Below are 25813 nucleotides of genomic sequence, written 5' to 3' on the forward strand. Positions count from 1 at the left end.
AGTGAAGATCATGACCCCCCCCCCCAGATAGAATTAGACCCAGGAAAGATCAATGGGCTGCAGGGACTGCAATCTGCAGGTGTCTCAATGGAAGTGAATGGAAAATGTTTGTTCTCGTACCATGTTAGCCAGTGGGTAGGAAATATCAAAAAACACGTTCAGAATCAGCGGCGTATAAAGCAGTTCCCATTCATTTCTATGGGAGCCGGCATACGAGCGCTCCCCATAGAAATGAATGGGCTGCTTCTTTCAGTACGAGCAGTCCCATTGAAGTGAATGGGAAGTGCCGGCGTATACGGCTAGCTCTGCTCATGCCGAGCCGTACACGCCGGCACTTTCCATTCACTTCAGTGGGAGTGCTTGTACTGAAAGAAGCAGCCCATTCATTTCTATGGGGGGCGCTCGTATGCCGGCTCCCATAGAAATGAATGGGAACTGCTTTATACGCCGCTGATTCTGAATGTGTTTTACGTTCAGAATAAGCTGCCGTATACGTAGTGTGAATGCACCCTTAGTTGGAGGTGACAGTGAGCTGCTGACAACCATATTCCTGTGGTTTGATGGCTGTCTATAGCACAGGAGAAGGGGGTCTGGAAATATGGATTTTAGACGGTGGTCTTTTTATAGTAGTGGATGTAATTTGTGTGTGATTCCTCTCAGCGTCTCCAGGTGGGGGTTATATGTGACAACTAGGGGCACCCCATTGTTCTCCTGTTTGGTATTGTATTTAAATAACTCCGATCTTGGTATTCTGGTATCCTTCAGAAATGGTTTTAAATTTACTTGAGAAAGGAGCCGAGAGTTCCGAAACGTTGTAATCTGTCATCATTATTAGTTAGCCATTAAAAAGGGATCAACTACTGAAGATTATCAAGTTTCTTGTTTTTTTATATTTGAAGTGAATGGTCACACAAGCGCAACATGTCCGCAACGCAGGATTGTAAAGGAATGGGGAAAGTAAAGGAAGCTCTTATAGTTCTCTCTTCTGCTAAAAACACTTTGGGCTTTGGTTCAATAACAAAAAAAACCCTGCTAAATCTGTCCTTGAAGGGGCTCCATCATTAGCTTTTAGAAAGGCTATTCCACTCCTACCTTTGGTTCAGTCCTCAATGCCGCCGTTTTTTAAATAAATCACTTTTTCCATCTTTGTCCTGACTTGAATGCTGCCTCCTGGGCCGTCTCATCCCCTGTGATGTCCTGGTCCTCCTACTCTGTTTCCCCGAAAATAAGACACCCCCCCTTCACCTCCTGGACCATCAACAACCGGCAGTCATACGGCGCTGTGCTAAGGAAACGCCGACATGACTGCCAATTGTCCCCCGCTCCAGCCGCTGCATAAGACATACCCCGAAAATAAGACAGGTCATATATTTTGGAAGATAATTTAATATAAGACACTGTCTTATTTTCAGGGAAACAGGGTAGCTCTTGTAGGAATAGAATAAAGATGGCCGCTGAGCATGCGTAGATATGACAGCACATGCTTGTCAGCCATCTTTATTCTATTTCTACATGAGCGTATCTCGCTTGTGTGCAGCGCATGCGCAGGATTTAGATCCTGCTGAAGCTGCTTAGCATAGCTGCTTAAGCAGCGAAGAGGAGGACCAGGACATCGCACGGGGTATGATACAACGGCCCAGGAGGTAGCATTCAAGTCGTGACGAAGCTGTGCTCGGATTGTCCTTAGTTTAAAATGCGTTTCCCCACAGATTTTGCTGTATATTTTTGGTATCAAACCAAAGTGGTTTTAGTAGAAGAGAGAAGAGCTTCCTTTACATTCCCCATTCCTTTTCAAGCCACTCTTGACTTTAGCTAACGCTAAGTTCACACTAGCATTCAGGTTTCCATCCTTCATGCCCACTTGGGAACCAGAAAGGCAGAAAGCCTATCCGCCTACACGCGGAAACCCACAGAACACATAGATTATAATGGTGTCCACCAGGTTTCTGACAATTTTAAGCGGAATTTGGGACAGAGACTCAAATGCTAATGTGAACTTTTAAAGAGAACCTTTCATGTCCTCCTGCCAATGCGGTTTTACATGCCGCTAGAAAGCCGGCAGTGTGATGAATTCAGGGCTCTCTCTGCTTTCTTGTTATGTGCCCTGGGGGCTGGAGATATTGGTGCCATTACCGATGTCTGCCCACTGTCAGAAGGAGGTTCCTGACAGTCTAGCCGGGCAATGTGGAATGCCACCGATAGTACTCGTCCATAGCCCTGTATTGTCAGAGCGTTCCTTATCGCCCAGCCATGTTGCTAAGCTGTGAGGAACATTCTCCCCACCCCCAATAGTCTATGGACTAGTACAGTCAGAAGGGGCGATCCTCACAGCCCAGCTAGACTGTCAGGAACGCCCTTCTGACAGTGGGCACACTTTGGTGCCGTTATAACGGCACTAATAACATAATGGGAAAGCCAACAGTGCGCTGAATTCAGCTTTCTAACAGTATATAAAACCGCATGTGCCTCAGGACACGAAAGATCCTCTTTAATGTTAAAAAAAAAAAGCAGGAAAAATCTGCGACAAAAATGCTGCTTTCCCACAATGTGTGGCCTCAGCCTTATGAAGAGTTTCCAAAAGTGTGCTTTTTTTTAACCCCTTCATGCTTCATACTCATGGCACAATGGGTAGCGCTTTGACATTCAGTACTGCACTGTTACAGCTCCGAACCAGTTACAAGAAACAAGAAACCTACCGGAGCAGGTGCTTAGTGGAAGCCTCCGGCAACCTGTAGCCGACTGGTTATATTTACAAGTAAATCATGTTGTGCAAGGAACGTTGACCCTTCAACATTATCAAATAAAGTCACACCAGCAATGAACGTCCTGTTCACACTCAAGATTTAATCCTTTAAAGAGGACCTTTCACCATTTGGGTCACATGCAGCACCCCAGCGACTAGTCTCAAAATAATAGCACAGGCATAGCTCCTGTGCTTGGTATTACGACGTTGAGCGTTTACTATGTAATAGTATATACGGCCCAGAGCAGGAATTAGTCAAAGAGGTTTCCCATGAACATAACCATATTTTATATTTACGATGCAATCATACCTATGGTTAGTCCTCCAATAGTCCAGAGGCAAGGTTTGGCACCTCGAAGATTTTCACTGGATTATGTGGTAAGAAAACGGTCTATTTTTCTATCTTTCATATTTTATATTTGTATGTAAAAAAATTTAAACATTTTGCAGAGTTTTAAAGATTTTTCTCTAACCATTTTAGACCCCGTTCACACGGGGAGCGGATTGGCGAAATATTGGTCCCTCCTCCTCTGACCCCTTTCATTGACAAGATATGTCCACCAAGTCCCCTTTCATTGGACATCCTTACTGAATCATACCATTCTCGATATACTTTTGACACTGTTTGTCAAGAAATCCCCCACCAATTTGGCAGTTTTTGAAACCCTGGCGATGACTAGCCTAGCACCGATGTCCATGTCACCTCTGTGGTCGCCCAGATCCCTAATTTTCCACATTCTAACGTGTATTCGCGCTGAAATTGATCCACAGAAAACTCATCAGATTTTAAGCTGCACTTCGGAGTTACTTGTCTAATGTCCAATGGACATTGTCCATACAGGCAAACTCCAATTGTGGAAGGGCTGGTGTCTCTAATAAAGTGGCCACATGTTTGCTCAGCATACTGAACTCCTTCAAATTCCACACCCAAAAAAATAAAAAGTAGGGTAAGACATGAGTGTACATGCTTGAGCTCCGAGGAATAAATGTGACCTTACATAGCACAATAATATTCCCCAATTACATTAAAGGCTGGCCTTGCTGTGACTTTCATGTCACTGCCAACTATGTAGGATGGTATTTATTTGTTCTTGCTGCTGGGATACGGCAGACTGGGGATACATTTGGAAAAACTATGTGCAAGTTGAAATACAAGGAAATAGACATCAGCACCGGCCCCTATAAGGTTATTGGCCCTAAAGCTTAAGTCAGCTGAACACCCATTAGGGCAGATTTATTAAGACTGCCATTTTGGATAAAGGCCCCGACTGATGTAAGGCAGGCCTGAGTTATAAAAAGTAGTGTTGGGCAAATCAGTTCGTAATGAAGCGGATGAGAACCAAATACACCAAATCGGTTTTTAATGAAACCAAACAATTCGGGATTCATCTCAGAGGAAATGAAAATGGTCGCCGCAACACGACCAATACTCTGGAGTCCCTTCAGACCCCAGAATATAATAGGTGGAGGCCAAGCCGAGGGAGGTTTAAAAAAAGTAAACATTTACACTCTCCTTCCCGCACCTCTTTTGGGTCTCCTGGTGGTGTCCAGTGATCTGTGTCTTTCTCCTCCGGGTATTCTGCAGCTCTTCTGTGACGTCATGAACCCAGGATCATCACTGAGGTCTGTCATTGGCACGGGCATGCCAAGAAGGCCGAAAGAGGTACATGTCACTGAGGAGGTGAGTGTAACTGAAGAGACCCTAAAATATAATAATTTCACACCCTGTTCTATCCGAACAAGTACGGACTAAACAAATCTTCAGAAGTGCACCCATCCTAAATCAAGAGGAACCACCTTTTAATAAATCTGGCATATACCAATCAGGATCTGGTATAGAATTCCTGCATAAGATACGCCAGGAACCTGGTATGAGAGTTATAATAAATCTTCACCTCGCTTCATCCATATTCGCGGAAAGTGAGACACAAAATGGGGGATGTGGCACATTTTTTGCACAAGAACAGGCCAGCCATATACAGTCTGTTATAGAAATGTATTGAAGGCAAGCCTGGGACTCTCCAATAGGCCCTTGGCTGTCAGTGTTCACGCTCCGTTGGTGTTACTATATCTGTCATGTTTGACCAAGGCATCAGGAGGGTTTAAGCCGCAAACAGAGAAGACTCTAATCGTGGACATGGAAACAGTGTCTGCTCAGTTCCTGAATAGCCCCCATCTTTAAAGTGGTCACATCCTCTGTACTAGTATGGTGTAGGTCTGTAATGGGATAACATTTTAGGATAAGCTGCCGTGTATGTACATAAAGAGGAATACTGTATCTGGTCATTATATTCTGCAGTTTTTACCAGTTTTCCCCTCTGCATGATATATCTGGAATTTGCAGTCCTCTCTGAACTGGGGTCTTGATAAGCTGCCATAACATGCACACAGTGAGTACAGGAGAATCTGCTCTATTACTCTCTCCCTCATGACTAGAGATGAGCGAGTAGTGAAATATGCGATATTCATTTCGAGTAGACTCTCAATATTCAACTATACGACCGAATATCGAATCCCATTATAATCTATGGGGAAAAAAGTTTGTTTCAGGGGAAACCACCATTCGACTAAGGAGAGTCACCAAGTCCACTATGACACCCCAGGAAATGATTCCAACACCTCTGGAATGCAACTGGGACAGCAGGGAAAGCATGTCTGGGGGCATCTAACATGCCCAAGTACCTGTATTACCCCACTATCACAGCCTATCAACTAAACACTCCAAACTCAATACGGAAAGTGGAAAAATACTTGGAAACCTTCTTTCCTCTACATTAATATGGACAGAAGCACAAATTTTAAGCTAAAGAAACATTAGCGTGCGCCCATCACAATCCTCGGCTTGATGGCAACGTTAAGCAGGGTGCAGGGTATAACGCTGATGAGGCCCGAGCACCAGCAACAGGTGTAACATTATGTGAAGTACAGTCTATACTGTATGGCAAGTAGACCCCTTGCTTCAGACCCGTATGGGACAGTTATATTGGGCGCACAAACTGATGTATACAAGCAGACTGTGTTGCAAGTATACATGCTATCTATTTTGAGCGTATGTGAAGTACGGTCTATACTGTATGTCAAGTAGACCCATTGCTTTAGACCCACATGGGGCATGCATATTGGACGCATAAAACGATGTATACAAGCAGAATGTATTGCAAGTATACACGGTATCTATTTTGAGCTTATGTGATACCAGTGGTACAGAATTTGAGCCCTAAAAAGTGCTTTTCTGCAGGATGAGCCTATAAGCTGATGGTGTAGCAGTAGTGCTGTATTCAGAATATGTCCTGCCTAGCAGTAGCTAATCTCTGTCCGTCCCTCAGCACAATGTCTCTCCCTATCTAACTCCAAGCCGCAAATGACACAAATATGGCTGACGCTATTCTCATTAATCCGAGGTCACATGATTTCGCCAACCAATGACTTTTTCCTATTTTTTTTTGATACCTACTTTTTCCTGCTTCCTGTCCCACCTGCCCTGCACAGTTATTGGTGCAAGAAATGCGCCAGGGAAGGTGGGAGGGGATACAAATTTTTACTGTGTTTACCGCATGGTATTCGATCAAAGTCGAATACCTTAATATTCGATCGAATATCTACTCGATCAAACGGTATTCGCTCATCTCTACTCATGACCCCCATGTTCACGCAAGACATGTACAAAAATGGGTGAACTGTATTGATGTGAATAAACTGTTTTGATTTCTGTGCTAGAAAGCTCCAGCTCTTCTTTTGTCTTATCTTCCTGCTGACTTCTCCCCTTCCCCTCACCATACAGTTCTATAGAGATGAGTCATGTGACTTGTAGTCTATCTGGAGATGGATAGAGCAGTGATTTTCACAGTGAAACTCACTGGAGTGGAGCAGGGAAACCGCCTTATAAAGAGGCTCTTCTCTCTGATAAGATATATTACAAAGATTATTACAATTGCCTGTACTATTCATTTATGCAAAGTTTATTGAAACAACAAAGACTATTTATATAAAACCCTTCGGGAACAATGCTTGCTTTTGTTTTACATCATTATAGTATAGTCACATGAAATCTCATGTACTCTTACAATTCCAGGCAACTTCATACAGATACATTAACCATAATACTGCACTGGGATAATTATAGTTGTTTAGTCACTGTCAAGCCACGGCCTGCCGAGTCAGAGAGGGATTGGACATGTGAAAACCTGTCTGATCCTTCTTTTTTAGAGATGAGCGAACAGTAAAATATTCGATATTCGTTACTCGTTTTGAATAGAAGCTCAATATTCGACTATTCAATCGAATATCAAACCCCATTATAGTCTATGGGGAAAAATGCTTCGTTTCAGGGGAACCCACTATTCGACTCAGGAGGGTCACCAAGTCCACTATCACACCCCAGCAAATGATGACAACACCTCTGGAATGCAACTGGGACATCAGGGGAAGCATGTCTGGGGGCATCTAACAAGCCCAAGTCACAATTTTACCCACTATCACAGCCTTCTTTCTTCTCCAAATGGATGGACAGAACCCCAAATTTAAGCTAAAGAAACATTAACAAGCACCCCTTTAAACCACGTTGCCCATGACATCCACAGATGGAATAGGCAATGGGAAATCCAAAAGCCCCCTCCCTTAACTGTCATTGTGGATGTGTGTGTGTGTGATGTGGTAAGACCTTCCAAAATTCACTTTTCTGGCCCTTAACATGAGCCCTTCCAAATTAAGTTAGAGGCCCTTAAGCTGACCTGCCAGCAGAGATTGAGGCCCTTTAGGCTGTACCACTGGCGTGGGTAGATGTCAGCAGGCCGTGCTGAAGCTTATCAGCTTGGGGGACAGACAGCACACTGCCTCCGAGGTCAGGGATGCCATCCAGGATGATATGGCAATATGGTTTTCCCCGCTGCACCTGGGCCCAGGCATGTTTGCGTATATGATAATGGCCGGAACCTGGTAGCAGATCTGGAGCTTGCCAGACTCAAACACGGTCCACACCTGGCCCATGTTTTCAACTTGTTGGTGCCATATTTCTTTGAAACCTACACCATTGTGCCTGATATACTGGTCAAAGTGCGACCATTTTCGTAAGTGAGAAGTAGCGTCTGCTAGGCTGAAAACATTCAGAGCACACTCCTCTCATCTTCGCACCGTTGGCTGGCGGAGGAAGACGAGGGGGATGAAGTGGCATTTCATGTCACTGTCCCACACGAGGCTAGAGGGTGAAGTTCAGGGCATCCCATTGCTTCAGCACGGATGGTGTGAAGGGGAGTGTAAAATGGAGGAAATGGAGAGTGACCCTTACAGTTGGGGGCAGCAAAGTCATGCCAAGTAACACACTGGCACACATGGCTGACTTCATGTTGGGTTGCTTTTCAAGAGACAAAGGCATAGTTCACATCATGGAGAGCAAACAATACTGGATCGAACAAAAAATTGGATTGAGCTGATATAGCGTGACTGAATTGCTGGGTCTCCCACTTAGCTTTTGGGGGGTAGACCCTTAAAAATTGGATTGACCATACATGGCCTGACTGAATGAACAGCTGTCTCCCACTTAGCTTTGGGGGCTAAACCCTTAAAAATTGAATTCAGCGTACATAGCCTGACTGAATTTCGGTGTCTTCCACCTAGGTTTTGGGGGTACACACCTTGGATATTTGGATTGAGCGTACATAGCCGGACCTAATTGTTCTGTATCCCTGTTTTGGGGTTACACACTGCTTGAAAAGCTGGTTTGCACATATACAGCAAGAAGTAACTGCTGTGGATTCCTGATATTTTGTGGGGGGGACACCCCTAATAAAAGCTGGTTTGCACGTATATAGCAACAAGTAACTGTTCTGTATCCCTGTTTCGCCTCAAAATCCACCTCCATACAATGGTGGCCTATGGAGACCACTAGCGTTCTTTTTTCTACTAGTGGCATGTCACCGCTAGCAGAAAAAAGAATAAGCTGCCCTTTCTTCAGGTGGATTCCGCGGCTCGCTGAGTCACGGCTTCCGCCTGGCAGCAGCAACCTCCGGAGTTGGCCCATTGATTTGAGCCGACTCCGGAGGGGGAAGCTGCGTCAGTGACGGTCGTGGCAGGTGGGTTTTGACCCGAGAGTGACACGGCTCCCCACGTCACTCTCGGTGCCAAAATCCGCCCCACCGTCCCCCGTGTCAACGAGCCCCAACTGAAAGTGACACATGAAAAAGGTGTACATGGAGGACTTTTTTACCCAGGGATTTTAGGAGGATTTTGTGATGGACTCCAACCCAGATGTGAACCTAGCCTAAGCTGTCTACATTTCAGACACTTTTTATGTGTCTCACATGACAATTAGCATGGCTTTGTACAAAGAGTGTGACTCAGGCTGGGACCCCATGGGCCGGAAACGCCACGATTTGCCTGCGGCAGAAGTGCTGCAGGAAAAATTGCGGCGTTATACAGTACTTGCAAAGTGGATGGGATTCATGCGAATCCCATCCCACTTTGTGGTAGAAATCTCAGCGTGGACACGCTGCGAATTTCCAAAACCGTTGCAGTTTTGAAAATCGCAGCATGGCAATTATATCTACGGAAACACTGGCAGTTTTCCCTTAGATATAATGGTAAGAAAATGTCTGCGGAGGAAAACTCTGTGAACTTTCTGTTCAAAGCACTGCCAAACAGGTGGTTCGTGCATAGGCCAGTTTTTGGCCACCCACTGATCAGATACTTATGCCCTATACTTAGGATAGACCATAAATAAAAATAAATTCAAAATTGTGCAGAGTTTTATAGGTTTTCCTTAACCATCTTAGTAACATCAGTGGTGACAATTTTTTGTCTTGATAGGTTGCCAGTGGATACGACCATGAATTCTATGATTTGTCACTTGTCAGAAACCTGATAAACCAATTAAATTGTCTACAAATTTAGACATGGTTATGTTAAAATGCTTTTAGGCTGGGGCCCACGTAGTGTAAACGCTGTACCCCCACCTATCAACTATTCTCAGCAGCTGATGCGCAGAGAATGGAGAAGGAAGCAGACAGCTCTGTACTGTGTGTAGCTCTGTCCAAGTGAATGGAAACTGTTCTGCAGTACCTGGTCTGGCCACTATACAGAGAACAGTGCTATCTGCTTCCTGCTCCATGCTCTGTGTCTCAGCTGCTGATTGCACAGAAAAGCTGATTGGATACCAGGTATTGGACTCCACCAATCTGATATTAATGACCTATCGTTAGGATACGTCATCAATATTTTCAGCCAGAAAACCCCTTTAATCCTTCCCATTTACATGCTTTGGTCATTCAGGGTGATCTGCTGCCACAGGTAGACGATGTTTCTTCTGATCATCATTTCCCCTATATCCAGCTCTACCTCTCATGTCCTCTGCTGAGACCCTCCATGGTATACTGTATGTAGATATAGTCTTATTATGTGTATCTTTATAGGACTGTTCTATGGCTTGGAAATTGTATAGAGCCATAATATGGCCGTGTACATGAGGCTACCCTAGATGAGATGCTCCATAGTGTACATGATGTTGCTTTATTGTAATACAGATCATCAGATATAAACTGTTCACTTGAATTGTGAATGAAGCGCGTAGACGTATTATACGCCGTGACAGGGGAGAAATACAAGTCAATGACGTCCCTTATGAAATGAGATCTAAATACCAGGATGAGTCACTACACAAGCTGCAGCCTGTACAAGTGGCCGATCCCTCTCTCCGTGACTATTAGATGTGCAATTGCGATATAGCGAACAATTAGTCATGACTGGATGAAAGCGCAGCCTTCATATACGCTGTCACCATCACCTGTGCACCTTTACTATTCTCTAGTCCTATTAGATAACATGGCTGGCAGAACCCAAACACTGGTTGTGGAGTAGAGACCATCGACATGTCTGATAAGGTCTTTGCACCAGACCTTTAGAAAATAGACATCGACCGCACATCTCAGTATTGTACATTGGTTTATTCTGCTCAGCAAAATCTACAAAAATCATCATGAGGATCTTTGTATACATATTGATCGAGTTGTATGTCTATTAGCCACTTTATGGAAACCTGTATAAGGTTGCAGTCAATGTAGTGTTAGGAGACTCCGTCCCAGGGGCTGTATCATAGGGAAAAGTCATTTTTAGCTAAGCACAAACTTGCATAGCCTTTAGAATACAATTCCACACATACCTTTTGTATGTAAATCACCTCAGTAGTTTTTGAATGAGCCCGTTTTCATCCATATGCTAATTAGCCTCCACTGTGCACCGGAAGTGTCTGTGAGCACCTATGAGGAGAAGACCTTTTTCTTGGCCAAGTTCAGGTGGAAACCCAGCGGACCCCATTATAGTTTATGGAGTCCGCAGGTTTCCACAGGTGACCACTTTTTAAGCGGATAGGGTACCTAACATAAGTAGGTCCTTACTCTTCTGGGTACAGCACTGCATGGTAATCGCCACCACCACCTCAACACAGCGCCTGGAGGGGAAGCAACCCAACAGCACCCCTGCTAAGCCCCCAGACTCTAGATCACATCACCCCACAGGCACAGCACCACAGCAATGGCAATGGTGAAGGGCTTTGGTCCACAGGTAGAAACTATCAGTATGCCCACGGCCAGACTACAGCCCATTTGTAAGGAGTGCGCAAGGTTGCTGACCCCTGTTATAGAAATACGGACAGACAGTCAGGAGGGGTGTTCCCAGCTAGACTGACAGGAACGCACTTCTGGTAGTGAAGAGCTATCTGTAATTGCACCGATATCTCTTATCTCGGGGCACATAATGGGAAAGCCAACAGTGCGCTGAATTCAGCGCACTGTTGGCTTTCTAGTGGTATATAAAACCGCATGTGCCCAAGGACATGAAAGGTCTTCTTTAAGGCTAAAGCCCCACATGGCGTCCAACAACAAAAAAGTGCTACAGGATAAACTGCGGTGGCAACGCATCGCGGTTCTTCCCACGGCGCCTTTGGCAGAAAATTCACAGAGTTTTCTTCTGCAGACTTTTAGTTTCAATTCTACCTATAGGGAAACCCCCGGTGTGTCCATAGGTATGATTGACATGCTGCGATTTCCAAAAATTTTAAAATCGCACTGTGTCCACAGCACGTATTTTAATGCATAATGACTGTTAAACGATGCAGCGTTTATGCCACGTGGGACGGTAACGCAACGATTTTCCTGCAGCCCAAATGCCGCGGAAAAATTTGCGGCGTTATACAGTACAGGCAAAATGGATGGGATTCTAGTGAATCCCATGCCTACTTTGCGGTAAAAACTGCTGTGCAGACACGCCACGATTTCCAAAACCGGCGCAATTTTGGAAATCGCAGCATGTCAATTTTACCTACGGAAATGCCGGTGGTTTCCCCATAAGTATAATTGCAACAGAAAGTCTGTGGAGGTAAACTCTGCAAACTTTCTGTTTAAAGCGCTGCAGGAAGAACCGCGATGTGTTCCCACCGTGGTTTTTCCTGCAGCGCTTTATTGCTGACGGACATCCCGTGGAGCCTTAGTGTAAAGGGGTTTTCCTAGGACTATTATCATATTTAAATTTGTAGACAATTAAACGTTAACGAGTGATTATGAAGATAATCTTGTTTCCCTTAGTCCTAACAGCGGCACAATGTGGGGTATTTCTGCCCCTGTGTGCTGGTAGGACAGGCGGATATTTAATTAGCCAATCAAATGCGTGGCAGGCCCTATAAGAGGGCACAAGAACCTCCCCTCTGCGTGTAAATACAAAAGTACCTCCATTACATTTATATACAGTTTTATACATAAGATATGATTCCCAGGGTGGGAAATCTTGTGCCGCTGTTAGGACTAAGGGAAACAAGATTATCTTCATAATCACTCGTTCCCTGTCATCCTCAACAGCGGCACAATGTGGGGATATAGCAAGCAGGTCCCCAAGATGGGTGGGACAAACCCATGACCGAACTTAAACTGGTCTGGGCAAAGGCAGTGGAATCTGCCACTTGGTCCTTCAGGCGGTAATGCCGAATGAAGGTGGATTCAGATGCCCAAGAGGCAGCTGCATATATTTGGTCCACAGATAAAGCACTTCTTTCTGCCCGTGAAGTGGACACTGCCCTGGTTGAATGGGCATGAAGGAAAGATGGAGCCGACAGCCCTTGGGCGGTATAGGCGACTCTAATAGTCTCGGTAACCCACCGGGATATTGTAGCTTTGGCGGCTTTGGCGCCCTTGTTTTTCCCCGTGTAGCTGACCAACAGGTTTTCAGTCCACCTAAAGGGGCGAGTGCGCTGCAAGTAGATCTGCAGGCATCTAACCACATCCAGCTTGTGCCATCTTTCTTCTTCAGCAGAAGAAGGGAACGGAAAAAATACTGGAAGGGAAATCAGTTGGTTCCTGTTTACAGCAGATGGCACCTTGGGACGAAACCCAGGGAGGAACCTAAGCTGTACATGGTCAGAGAAAAAGGTGGTATATGGCTCCTCAGCGGACAAAGCTTGTAGTTCACTAACGCGTTTGGCAGGTGTGACTGCCAATAGCAGCGCCATTTTGCCGGTTAGCGACTTGAGGGAGACCTCTTCCAGAGGTTCAAATGGCTGGCCACATAGGGCGTTCAGGACCGGAATAAGGTCCCATTGGTGGACAGGGGTGTTTACCACCGGTCTCAGCCTAGTTGCCCCTTTAATAAAGGTGCTCACTAAAGGATCCTGAGACAAACGCCTCCCCAGATAGGCGGACAGGGCCGCTACATGTACCTTGAGTGTGGCCGCAGCAAGACCTCTGTCTAGTCCGTCTTGAAGGAAGTCCAGGATCGCCTCCGTAGGGGGATCGGTGGAGTCCACTTGATGCTGCAGACACCAGGCATTAAAGATGTTACCTATTCGACGGTAGTTCCTGTTAGTCGAATCTGCTCTGGCGCTGGATAGGGTCTTCAAGACGGCTTGTGACAGTCCTCTATTTCTCAATAGGGACTGGTCAACCTCCAGGCTGTCAGGTTGAGTCTCCTCAGATCCTGGCATCTCAGCTCTCCTTGGGTTACCAGGTCTGGGAGTGGGGGAAGCCTCCAATATATGCCCTGACTCATTTGTATGAGCTGAGCAAACCAAGCCCTTTTTGGCCAGAACGGGATTATGGCTATTCCCGAGGCTTGGTCCTGTCTTATTTTTATCAATACCTTCGGTATGATTGGAATTGGAGGGAATATGTAAAACAGCCTGAACCTCCATGGGATGGACAGGGCATCCACCGCCAAGGGATTGTCCTCCTGGTACAGAGAGCAGAAGGTCCCCACCTTGGCGTTGAGTCGGGTAGCCATAAGATCGACCTCCGGGAGACCCCATCTCTGGACGATCTGTTGAAATACGTCTGGATTGAGAGACCATTCTCCTGATACGGTAATACCCTGACTCAGCTGATCCGCTACTATGTTCAGGGAGCCCTTTATGTGAACAGCGGATAACTGGACCAGATTCTTCTCCGCCTAGGCAAATATGAGATTCGTCTCTCTCAGCAAGGTTGGTGACCTGGTGCCCCCTTGTTTGTTTATATAGACTACCACCGTCATATTGTCTGACCGGTTTTTGACAGACTTGCCTTTCAATTCTGGGGCAAAGTGTACTAGGGCCAGGTACACTGCTCTGAGTTCCTTGAGTTTGGATGACCCCAGCTCCGGACACCTCCATCGTCCTTGTACAGTTTTGTCTTGACAATGGGCTCCCCATCCCCACTGGGATGCATCTGTTGTCAACAGGGTCCACACTGTCGGGACCGTGGACCTTCCGTCTTTCAGGTGTATCCACCATCTGAGGGAAAGACGGGTAGCGGGAGAAAGGCAGATCTTCTTGTGCAATCCCCGTGGAGACCTGTTCCAGGTTCTCAACACTTCCATCTACAGGGGATGCAAATGCCATAAAGCCCAAGGCACCGCCCTGGCCGAGGATGACATCAGGCCCAGGACTCTCATGGCGGTCCGGATGGTTACCTGCCGAGTGCGCAATAGGAATCGTGCACTGGCTTGGATTCTTTCCTTCCTTGGACTGGAGAGGAAGATCTGCATCGCTTCTGAATCCACTATAAATCCGAGGAATTTTCTTCAGGTGGATGGAACGATTTCGGACTTCTCCCAATTGATAATCCTAACTCCTGTAGGAAGTTGATGGCAAGGTTGAGCTGCTGGAGGAGGGCAGCAGGAGACTGAGCTTTCAGTAGCCAGTCGTCTAGATAAGGGACGATGAAAAGACCCTGAAGTCTGAGGGCCGCGGCGACCGGAGAAATCACCTTGGTGAATACCAGTGGGGCGGATGTGATGCCGAATGGCAGAGCTGTGAATTGATAGTGCTCCCTGTGGCCGGCCATAGCGACGGCAATCCTGAGGAACTTCCTGTGGAAATGAGCAATGGGGACATGTAGATAGGCGTCCTTCAAATCGTGGGTAACCATCACCTCTCCTGGCTGAAGAAACACAGCCACGGAATCCACGGTTTCCATTCGAAATGACCTCTTCCTGATAATAGATCTGAGGTACCTCAATTGGTTTATCATCCTCCAGCCCCCGGTGAACTTGGGGACCAGAAAGACGGGGGAGTAGACTCCCAGACCGAGGTCTGAGGCTGGTACCTTCTCCAGGGCGCCCTTGGTAACATATTCGGCAACCAAGGCTTCTAGACTGGCCTGCTGAGAAGGTGGAAGAGTTTGGGTGGAAACGAACCGATCTGGAGGTGGAAGATGAAAGTCGATGTGATACCCGTGTTGTATGATCTTCAACACCCATGGGTCTTGGATATCGGTGAAACATGCTCTGGAAAAGGAGGAAAGACGTCCTCCCACAGGAAGGGGGGCCACAGGGAGCTGCCCCACGTCAAAACTCAGGCTTCCTCTTGGTGTCCTCCTTGGAAGTGCCACGACCAGCTCCCCTAGGGCGATATCTAAAACGCCGTTGTTGGGAAGGGCGTCTATAATTAGAGGAAGAACCTCTGCCTCTAGAGGGAGCACGTCTGCCCCTGGATGCTTGAGGTAGGGACCTTCCGCTACCTTCAGCTAATCCCTCCATAATGGCGTCTAAGCTTTGGCCAGACACCCTTCCCGGCTCAAAGGGGAGAGCACAGAGTGCTGCTTTAGACGCAAAATCTGCCCGCCAAGGCTTTAGCCAAAGGGGTCTACGGGCCGCAGTAGACAACGCCATAGATTTGGCGGAGATTTTTAATTGATGGCAGGAGGATTCCGCCAAATAATCTGCAGCCCTATGAACTCTTTTCATAGAGGCCAGAATCTCATCTCTATCTACGCCCAAGTCTATATCCCGCTCCAAGGCGGCTAAGCGGTTGCGCAAAAAGTCACCAACCATAGAGGAGGCTATGGCCACAGAGGCTTGCGCGGAGGAAGCTGAGTAGACCTTCTTCAGAACGGAGTCCGCCCTACGATCCAGAGGGTCCTGAAGATTTGAACCATCTTCCAAGGGCACCAGGGTTCTGCGGGACAGCTTTGCTACGGCCAAATCCACCTTCGGGGGAGGCCCCCAGGAATCCCACTGGGTAGTGTTAACAGGAAACAAACTCTTGAAGATCCTGGAAAGCGAATGTCCTTTCTCTGGCTGTTTCCACTGCTGCGCCATAAGGTCGGTCAGCGTGGCGTCCGCATGGAAGGCAATATGTCCCCCAGAGGCAGACGTGGAGGCTTCCCCGTCAACATCTCGGCCCACTGTAGACCGGATGGACTTCAGCAGCCTGCCCGTTTGTTCATAATGGAACGCAGTTCTGCTGGAATAACTGAGTCGTCCTCGGAGGAATCATCCTCTGCCACCCGCAGGTGTTACAAGGGGGGGGGGGGAGAGACGAGGAACGGAGCTCAGAGCATGGTCTCCTGGTGAGCTGAGACAAGGTGCAATGGATCCCTTTGAGGGAATCATCCTGCAAAACAAAAAGGAGAGTACAAGCAAGGGAAAAACTATTTACCCAAGCGATGCCCAAACTCACCATCTCCTTGACCCATGCCATCATATCTCTGGGAGAGGGCTCCACAGGTGGAGGACCTCTGCACCCGCGACAATGGGCCCACTCATAGCCTGAAAATAGGCAAGTTATAGGACCAGTAGTACCCCGCAGGGCACAACCTTTCAAGCCGCTACCTACCATCAGGGAGCGGTGTGTCGCAATCGAAGCAGGAAAGATGTTTCCTCTTGGAAGAGATTTTCCTCCTACCATCCCCAGGAGGGGTAGTAGAGGATGACATATCCTACAGAGAGAGATAATAGACCATGCAACACTGTCACCATGACATCATTCCAGCTTTTAAAAAAAGGGTAAATCTTACCAGGTCCTGTAGACCGGACAGCGAGGTGACGGATCCCAATAAAGTTTGCAAACTGGAAAAGAGTTCAAGATCAATGAACACCACAATCGCACGCCTTCAGCAGATACTGCAGGAAGGTCTCTGACACCAGGCCAGCCAGCCTCTTAATTCTGGCCGGCTGGAAGTGGGCGGAGCCACAATCAAAGCAGGTGAGGCAACCTGCCCAGACAACTAACCCTGTAATCAGGGGTCTGCAAAGATATACATTCCCCCCCACCAAGAGGCCCTTAACACGGGCACTTACCCCCACATCTCCCCGTCTTTTCCGGCCTTTAATAAGGCCTGAATCTTCCCTGAGTGAGCGGCCGCCAGCGCCAGGCCGTTGCCATGGCGCTATGATACTTCCGGCGAAACCGGAAGTGCGCGCTTACAGCGGCCGGCGGGGAACAGGATACACAACAGTGTGGTTCCACCCGCCGGCAGTCCGCGCGGCCACCAGAGGCGGCATGCGGAGTCCCCGGACTCTCACCAAAATGTCAGGTAAGTCACAAGGAGCAGGGGAAGCGGAGGAGAGGGGGGGCAGGGGGGATAGAGGGGGGTAGCCACACATGGCTAACAAGCACCTTCTCCCCGCAGGGCACAGAAGGTGACAAGAAGAAAACAACCGCTCAGGAGGTGAGTGATCCTGCTGAGCTTCTCTAAGAGGACACAAGTCCTCCCACCTGTCCTCTGTCCACACAGGACAGAAAAAAACACGCAGAGGGGAGGTTCTTGTGCCCTCTTATAGGGCCTGCCACACATTTGATTGGCTAATTAAATATCCGCCTGTCCTACCAGCACACAGGGGCAGAAATACCCCACATTGTGCCGCTGTTGAGGACGACAGGGAAACACTTTTGCAGAGTTTGAAATATTTTCTCTCACCATTTCATGACAATCTTTTGTCTCGAGTAGAGATGAGTGAATCTATTTGTCATTAGACAGGTTCCTCAAGAAACTGAATAAATGTCTTGTGAGTCATGGGCAAAAAATTGTAAAGGGAAACAGGGCACTCACCAACCAAAAGTAAAATTTTCAAGCTTTAATTCGTCATCATTAAAAAATGGCACTTAGACAGCATACACAATCGGAGATGGATTAAATGGAATGCAGAGACAATGAAGCAACGACCGTTTCGTGCTAGACGCACTTCATCAGGGGTAGCAACGGTCGTTGCTTCATTGTCTCTGCATTCCATTTAATCCATCTCCGATTGTGTATGCTGTCTAAGTGCCATTTTTTAATGATGACGAATTAAAGCTTGAAAATTTTACTTTTGGTTGGTGAGTACCCTGTTTCCCTTTACAATTTTTTGCCCAAGACTTTTTTATATATCCTTTGAACAGTGAGCACCACCTATATACCACATCACTTTGCCTGCTATTCATACCTTGTTGCCGTATACACATTGAGGTGTTGTATTTTAACACAGAACGGTGCCACTACCTTCATATATCTTTTTAGTTTATTGTCTTGTGAGTCATTCTGACCTTCTGGCTCCATCTGATAGTCTCACACAAGGCATTACAGTGATGATGGAAGTAGGGGATGGATGTGTTATTCATCATTGCATGATACAGAGTGCTGAAATAGGGCTAGACAATAGGAGAAGAAATACAGCTAGGAGTAGGAGAACTAGAACAAAGTTTAGTCAGATTTAATCAATTACATGCAGATTAGTGATAGAACTCATAGATCCTAGTGAGAGACAATATCGTTGCTGTGAGTTAGACTACTGCAGCAATACAGAGGGACAAGGACAGTTAACCCTTTCATTGCCATTTGTTCAGGCAAACCAATTAGTTACGAATGGGATTCGACCTGAATATTTTAAATTGTTCGGTTTCTAATGAAACTGAACAAATGGCGATTCGTCTTGGATGAACTAAAATGCCACATGTTTGAGAGGGAAATACAGAAGATTCAACTGTATATGACTTAGGCTCTTAATTAAGCGTTTTCTTTTATTTATTTATTTTTTTGGGGGGGATTGCTTGTTCAGTTCACCCAATATATAGTCTAGCCTGCACTAATCAGAAAAAAAAACTTGTTATTTAATGTTTTGGGATTTCTTTCTACATGGCTCACTTACCACCAAATACAGAGTGTGACGAAGTGTATTATTATTATTTATTTATTTATATAGCACCATTAATTCCATGGTGCTTTACATTTGGGGGTGTATTAAAGAGGACCTTTCATGGTTTGGGGCACAGGAAGTTCTATATACTGCTGAATTCAGTGCACTGTCGGCTTTCCCGATCTGTGCTCTGGGTGAAGAGCTATCAGTCCCAGTACCGTAGCTCTTTACAGTCAGAAGGGTGTTCCTGACAGTCTGTCAGGAACGTCCTTCTCCACAGCAGTGCCTATCGCTCTGTACAGTGTGAGCGGGAAGGAACACCCCCACCCTCTGCTCACAGTGCTTGTCCATAGACGAGTATTATCAGGAGGGGAGGGGGCGTTCCTCTCCGCTCACACTGTACAGCGCTATAGGTGCAGCTGTGGAGAAGGACGTACCTGACTGACTGTCAGGAACGCCCTTCTGACTGTAAAGCGCTACGGTAATGGTACGGTACTGAGTTCAGCGCACTGTCGGCTTTCCAGCAGTATATAGAACTGCCTGTGCCCAAATTCATGAAAGGTCCTCGTTAATCTGTCCATGCAAAAAAAATGGTTTCAATGTGGAGAGGCTGCATACGGAAACCAGCGGTTTGCTTTAGAAATCCCGTGAAACTGAAAGTCGGCAAGCCGTCCCCGAACAGTCCTTCTGACTTTTCGCCGGAAACACAAAGGGGAAACAGGTCAAGGCGCAAGTGTGAATGCCCCCTGAGTCAATGGGTGTCAGTTCAAATAAACTGTTCTACTACTTTTTAAAATAGTTTTTACTCTTCCTTACAGTCATTTTTATTTTGTATGATGTTGTCGGAGGTTGTGCTAGAACCATTATTAAGGGTGTGTTATTTTATTTATTTTTTATTTACTTTTTTTTACTTTTCTGTTTTTTTTTTTTTTTTTTTTTTTACATTGTGTCCCTATAAGGTCATAATAGACCATCGGGGAGATCTGATCACATAATTTTCTGTTTCACTGCAGGGCTTTTCTCTCTGCATTTTTCAATTTTTCAAACACCATATGGACAGTGAACGCTGGTGTGAATCCAACCTTAGACCTGAGTCACCTGAACACATAACAAAACAAATCTTGAGAGATTCGCCCATCACCAGGGAGCCTCGTGCCGTGGATGCCATGGCTGATTTTGAGGTGGATTCTGCGTCAAAATCCGCTGCCAAAAAACTCAGTGTGAACTGACCCTTAGGCCGGGGCCCCACGTGGTTATTGTACACATTGGCTAAACAAGGCAAAAGAAAAATGGCAAGTCTGGGAACATTGCTGTGTGGCAGATACTTCATCTCAGCTAATCCTGGCATTGTGCGGTTGGGTCACTGTTGGTCGTGGCTTTCGAATTGTTGGTGACTGAAATTTCAGAAATTGTTTGTCTTTACTGCCATCTATTGGTCATAGGATTAGCCACCTTCATCTTGTCTCTGTGCCGATTATGGTGCAGGTGTTGGGAAGTCCGCGCACATACGGCTGCCGGATAGTGACAGCTAGAGCTGAGCTCAGATTTAGCCATTGAGGAGGTGAACAATCTGTATTTGTGACTGCAGATTAGGCTCCATTCCCACAGAGTAACGCGCCGCGCATTCAGACACGTATACACGTGTCAGAGTGTGAGCGCTCAAAACAGATCCCATTCACTTCAATGTGTGTCGGCTCACTCGTGCTACACATTGAAATCAATGGGTTAAAAAGCCTCCCATCAATTTCAATGTGTAGCGCCCGTAAGCCAGCACACATTGAAGAGAATGGGATCTGTTTTGAGCGCTCACACTGTGACACGTGTATACGTGTCTGAATGCGCGGCGCGTTACTCCGTGGGCACGGAGCTTAATGTGAAATTCAGAGTGGTTGCACCCAGAGAGGTAACTAAAGGCCCTTGTGTAACAGCTTGAGCTCCCCCCATGACACTGGTTGGGGTAGCTAAAGGCTTATAGGCTCTTTTGTAATAGGCCATGACATTAGTATTGCATCCTTTACAGAAGGGCCTTCCATTTTATGACATCACTGTTGATCAGAACAGATTAAAAAAAATCTCCCATGTGTATCCGTCAATCTGGCAAAGTTAACCCCTTCTGACCAAACCCATTTCTTAAGTTCTAATTTTTCCAATTCCATTTGAGGGCTTATTTTTGGTGGGTAAAATTGTACTTTGTAATGGTACCTTTTAATATTCCTTGCAATGTACTGAGAAAAAAATCCAGAATGGGACGCGATTAGAGAAAAAATGCGTTAGTCGGACTTTTTCACAGTCTTCGTTTTTTACAGCATTCATATGACACCCGTAACTTTTTTATATTTCCATACTAGCACCCCCCCCCCCCCCCGCATGACCCGCCTCCAGCGCAGTACCCGGTTTCCTCCCCTGCTCCTTCCCTTGCGCCCCCCGCACGCTCCACCCCCACTATAGTGCCCCCGGCTTCCCCCCTCCCGCTGCGTGGACCCCCTAGCTAGTAGTGGAAAAAAAGAAGCGACATGCCCCTTCTTCCCACGGATTCCGCGGCTGATTCAGCTGTGACGTCCACAGCGCGAGACTCCCTCCCGATTAGGCCCATTCATTCAGGCCTAATCTGAAGCGGAATGTCCCGACGGGATGCCAGTGCACTGCATCGGCATTTCATCACGGCTAGCCGCGCAGTATGTTCACACGCGGAATCCATTTTCCGCCGTCTGACCATACCCTAACTGTACAGTAGCAAACGAATAGCTGAGAAATGCCCAAGTGAACATAGACGATCCAAGGATCCTGGTCTGTAAATACTGGGCAAATACAGGCAGACGAGCAGATAAAACACAAGGAGATAAAAAAAACAATCTATGAGCACAGTCAGTAAAGCTGCTTACAGTCTGAATAATATTCTATCTGTAGCCACACAAGCAGCTAGAAGTAGATACTTGTCCATAGAAGATGTTTCTTACACTGTGCAGAATCCTCAGAGTTTTGCACAGATTACAGACATGTTTGTGCAGGCTGTGAGGAGAATCAACCCCTCTCCTCTCAATTCACTGTGTGAAGAGAGAAAAAGACCACTTTCTACACTCACTGGTCTTGATGAATCTGCCGCATTGTTTTTTGGAGAAAATTTTGACTCAGAAAATGCCTCCAATTCATTTCAATGCAGTGGCAATAAAAAAAACAACAAAAAGAAACAACCTGCCTAGAGATGTAACAAAGTTCCTGGGCCTCAATGCAAATTTTTACTAGACCCCCCAATTATAATATATATCATTTATAGTATTGGTCTCCTCTTAAAGGGGTTGTCCCATCACAAGGATCCTATCTATACTGCTAGTTTATGTGGATTTAAGACTAAATACACAGCTTTATCAAAACTGCTTTGTTTGGCCGCTATCTTAATTTATTCACTTAATTGTTTACACTGTGTTTCCATAACCATGGGCCTGGGGATGAGCTTACCGTATTTTCCGGACTATAAGGCACACATAAAATATTACGATTTCCTCAGAAATCGAAAGTGCGCCTTATAGTCCGGTGTGCCTTATATGTGGATTGAAGCGGCGGCTTCAACGCGAGGAGTTAAAGGGATTCTACCATTAAAAGAAGTTCTTTCCTCTTGACCACGTCGGAATAGGCATAAGAAAGGCTATTCGTCTCCTACCTTTTGCCATAGCCAGCGCCGCCTTCTTCCTCAGCTGCGTCCTCCCCTTCTGTGTCTTCTTTGGGCCTCATGGATGACGCATGCGCAGTCGGCTGTTAGAGAAGACACAGAAGGGGAGGACGCAGCTGAGGAAGAAGGCGGCGCTGGCTATGGCAAAAGGTAGGAGACTAATAGCCTTTTTTAAGGCTATTCCGACGTGGTCAAGAGGAAAGAACTTCTTTTAATGGTAGAATCCCTTTAACTCCTCGCGTGCCGAGCGCTTCCATTCATTTCAATGGAAGCGTGCCATTGAAATGAATAGAAGCGGCTGGCACGCGGGGTGTTAAGTCGGCGTGCCGCCGCTTTCAATCGCATATAAGGTGCACCAGACAGCGCTGCGCCTTATAGTTTGGTGCGCCTTATAGTCCGGTGCGCCTTATAGTCCGTAAAATAAGGTATCTCCTCGGTCCACTGCTCTCAGGGAGGGGAGGGTCTGAGTGCAGGGGAGCAAGCTTGTATTTCTGAGCTGTGTATCTCTCTGCCACAAACAAGTAACAGAGCTCCTGCTCTCAGATAGGGGAGGGGGAGCTGAGTGCTCCGTGCTTGTACTTCTGAGCTGTTTATCTCCTGCTCTTCCACTTATCAGTCAGTTTAATTGAATATAGCTGAAAAGGGTTGAGATAGGGAGTTTCTGTAAAGTAAACACAGACCTACAGACAAACAGAGTTTATTGCAATCAAATCCAGCTCTGCTACATCAGCTTCACATTGTGCATCTTCCAGTGATACTGTGCTAATTTATGTATAACCATTCCTCATTACTGACTGCAAACATACTACTATGAAGAGAGATAGCAGAGCAAATGAAACCTTGCTCACCAAAGTACCAAGAAAAACAGGAAGTGAACAGAGCACACAGCATGCAAGTTGCTGAACAAGCCAGTTGGTAATACCCCTTTAACTAGAAAAAAATGCAGAAACACAGCAGAAAAAAAATGCAACAGTAATGTTTGCATTTTCTACTGCGGTGGCTGTGCTACATGCAGAGCAGTGAAGCAGGAGCTGTCTGCGGATGACTTGATACATCATTGTATTTAAAGGGATTCTACCATTAAAACCTTTCTTTTTTTTTGTGGATAAGATGTTGGAATAGTCTTTAGAAAGGCTATTCGTCTCTTACCTTTAGACGTGGTCTCCACTGCGCCGTTCCTTAGAAAACCCGGTTTTTACCGATATGCAAATGAGTTCACAGGAAAATGGCCGTTTGCACAGTATTGTTAGCGGCCATTTTCCCATGGTCTGTGCGCCTGTGCAGTCTGCTCTGCTAGAAGTTACAAGCCTGCGCCGGAAGAAGACATTGAAGATGACGCAGCGGAAGAAGAAGGAGGCGGCGCTTGGAGACACTACTCTGGCAGCGGTGGGGACGCCCCAATCGCTGTTTGAGCGCTGGGGCCCGCCCTCATCGCTGCAGGAGAACTCATTTGCATACTGGTAAAAAACGGTATTTCTAAGGAATGGCGCAGCGGAGACCACGTCTAAAGGTAAGATACGAACAGCCTTTCTAAAGACTATTCCAACGTCTTATCCACAAAAAAAAGGTTTTAATGGTAGAATCCCTTTAACTCCTCAGTTGGAATTTTCTCACTAGTCCACACCATTGCCGAGTAATAAGTGCCGTTAGTTTTGATGCCTAATGTGCTATTGAAAGAGGACCTTTCATGTCTTCATAGCTGTGCAGTTTTATGTATAGCTAGAAAGTCGACAGTTAGAGATGAGCGAGTACTATTCGAAACTCCCGTAGGAGAGCACAAACCCATAGGAATGAATGGACGCAGCCGGACGCAGACTTTGCCGGCGGCCGGCCGCTTAACCCCCTGCGTGCCGGCCGCTTCCATTCATTCAGTCACGTAACTACCGCAGAGGCAGCGGAGGCGGCTGCCACAGGGCCCGGGCCATTAGGGGGCCCGGTGACAGCCGCTACCGCTGCGTTTTTTTTTTCAATAGGCTGTTACGGGCCCTATTCACTTGCCGATCCTGGCTGGGCCGGGATCGGCAAGTGACACCGCGGGCCCCACAAAGGCTATCATTATACTCGGGGGTCTTTGCAGACACCCGAGTATAATGATCGGCGGACCGGAGAGGTAAGGGAACGTAACAAACACTGTTACTTACCTCTCCACGATCCTTCCAGGCCTCCTTCCTACTGACGTCACATGAACCCAGCATGCTTCCCGGGTCATGTGACGTCCGACGTCATTAAAGAAGGACGTGAGCGCGGGCGACAGCATAGGAGCCGGGAGACAGGTAAGCAACTGTGTTTTATTTTAATGTTCTTAATCCCTGGGTCTCCGATTATTATACTCTGGGGTCTGAAAAGACCACAGAGTATAATAATTGTTTATGGGTGTCCACAGAGGGACATAATACTGTGTGCAGGGGCCACTATTGGGGTTAATACTGTGTGCAGGGGCCACTATTGGGGTTAATACTGTGTGCAGGAGCCACTATTGGGGTTAATACTGTGTGCAGGGGCCACTATTGGGGATAATACTGTGTGCAGGGGCCACTAAGGGACATAATACTGTGTGCAGGGGCCACTAAGGGACATAATACTGTGTGCAGGGGCCACTAAGGGATATAATACTGTGTGCAGGGGCCACTAGGGGACATAATACTGTGTGCTGGGCTTACTAAGGGACATAATAGAGTGCGGAGGAGGGGGTCGTTCGAGGTCTTCGGCGTCAGTTGGGATGGGGGGGGCCCCATGTCAAAAGTTCGCGACGGGGCCCCGCCATTCCTAGTTACGCCACTGCATTCATTCCTATGGGTGCGTGCTATTTGTAGCTATCGACATTGCACTGAATTTAGCGCGCTGTTGGCTTTCCCAGTATGCGCCTCGGTTCTGGAGATATCAATGCCTTTAACCTCTGCACCAGTAAACACCTATAGGGGTCACAATCTACATTCCCTATCAGGATGTCCCAGAAGTGTGCGAGGAAACCCACCAAACAAGGGGAGAACATACAAACTCCTTGGAAGGATTCGAACCCAGTGTGTCTAACTCTAGGGGGCGCTGAAACACACCTTCCT

At 46.7% G+C, this 25813-nt stretch overlaps 1 protein-coding gene across 1 annotated transcript in view; it reads left to right on the plus strand.

Moving 5' to 3' along the window:
• GEM (GTP binding protein overexpressed in skeletal muscle) overlaps positions 1-25813 on the plus strand; it is a 344355-nt gene that overhangs the window by 131124 nt on the left and 187418 nt on the right. The window lies entirely within an intron of this gene.

This window comes from Leptodactylus fuscus, chromosome 4, assembly GCF_031893055.1.
Source record: "Leptodactylus fuscus isolate aLepFus1 chromosome 4, aLepFus1.hap2, whole genome shotgun sequence".
NCBI classification, from domain to species: domain Eukaryota; kingdom Metazoa; phylum Chordata; class Amphibia; order Anura; family Leptodactylidae; genus Leptodactylus; species Leptodactylus fuscus.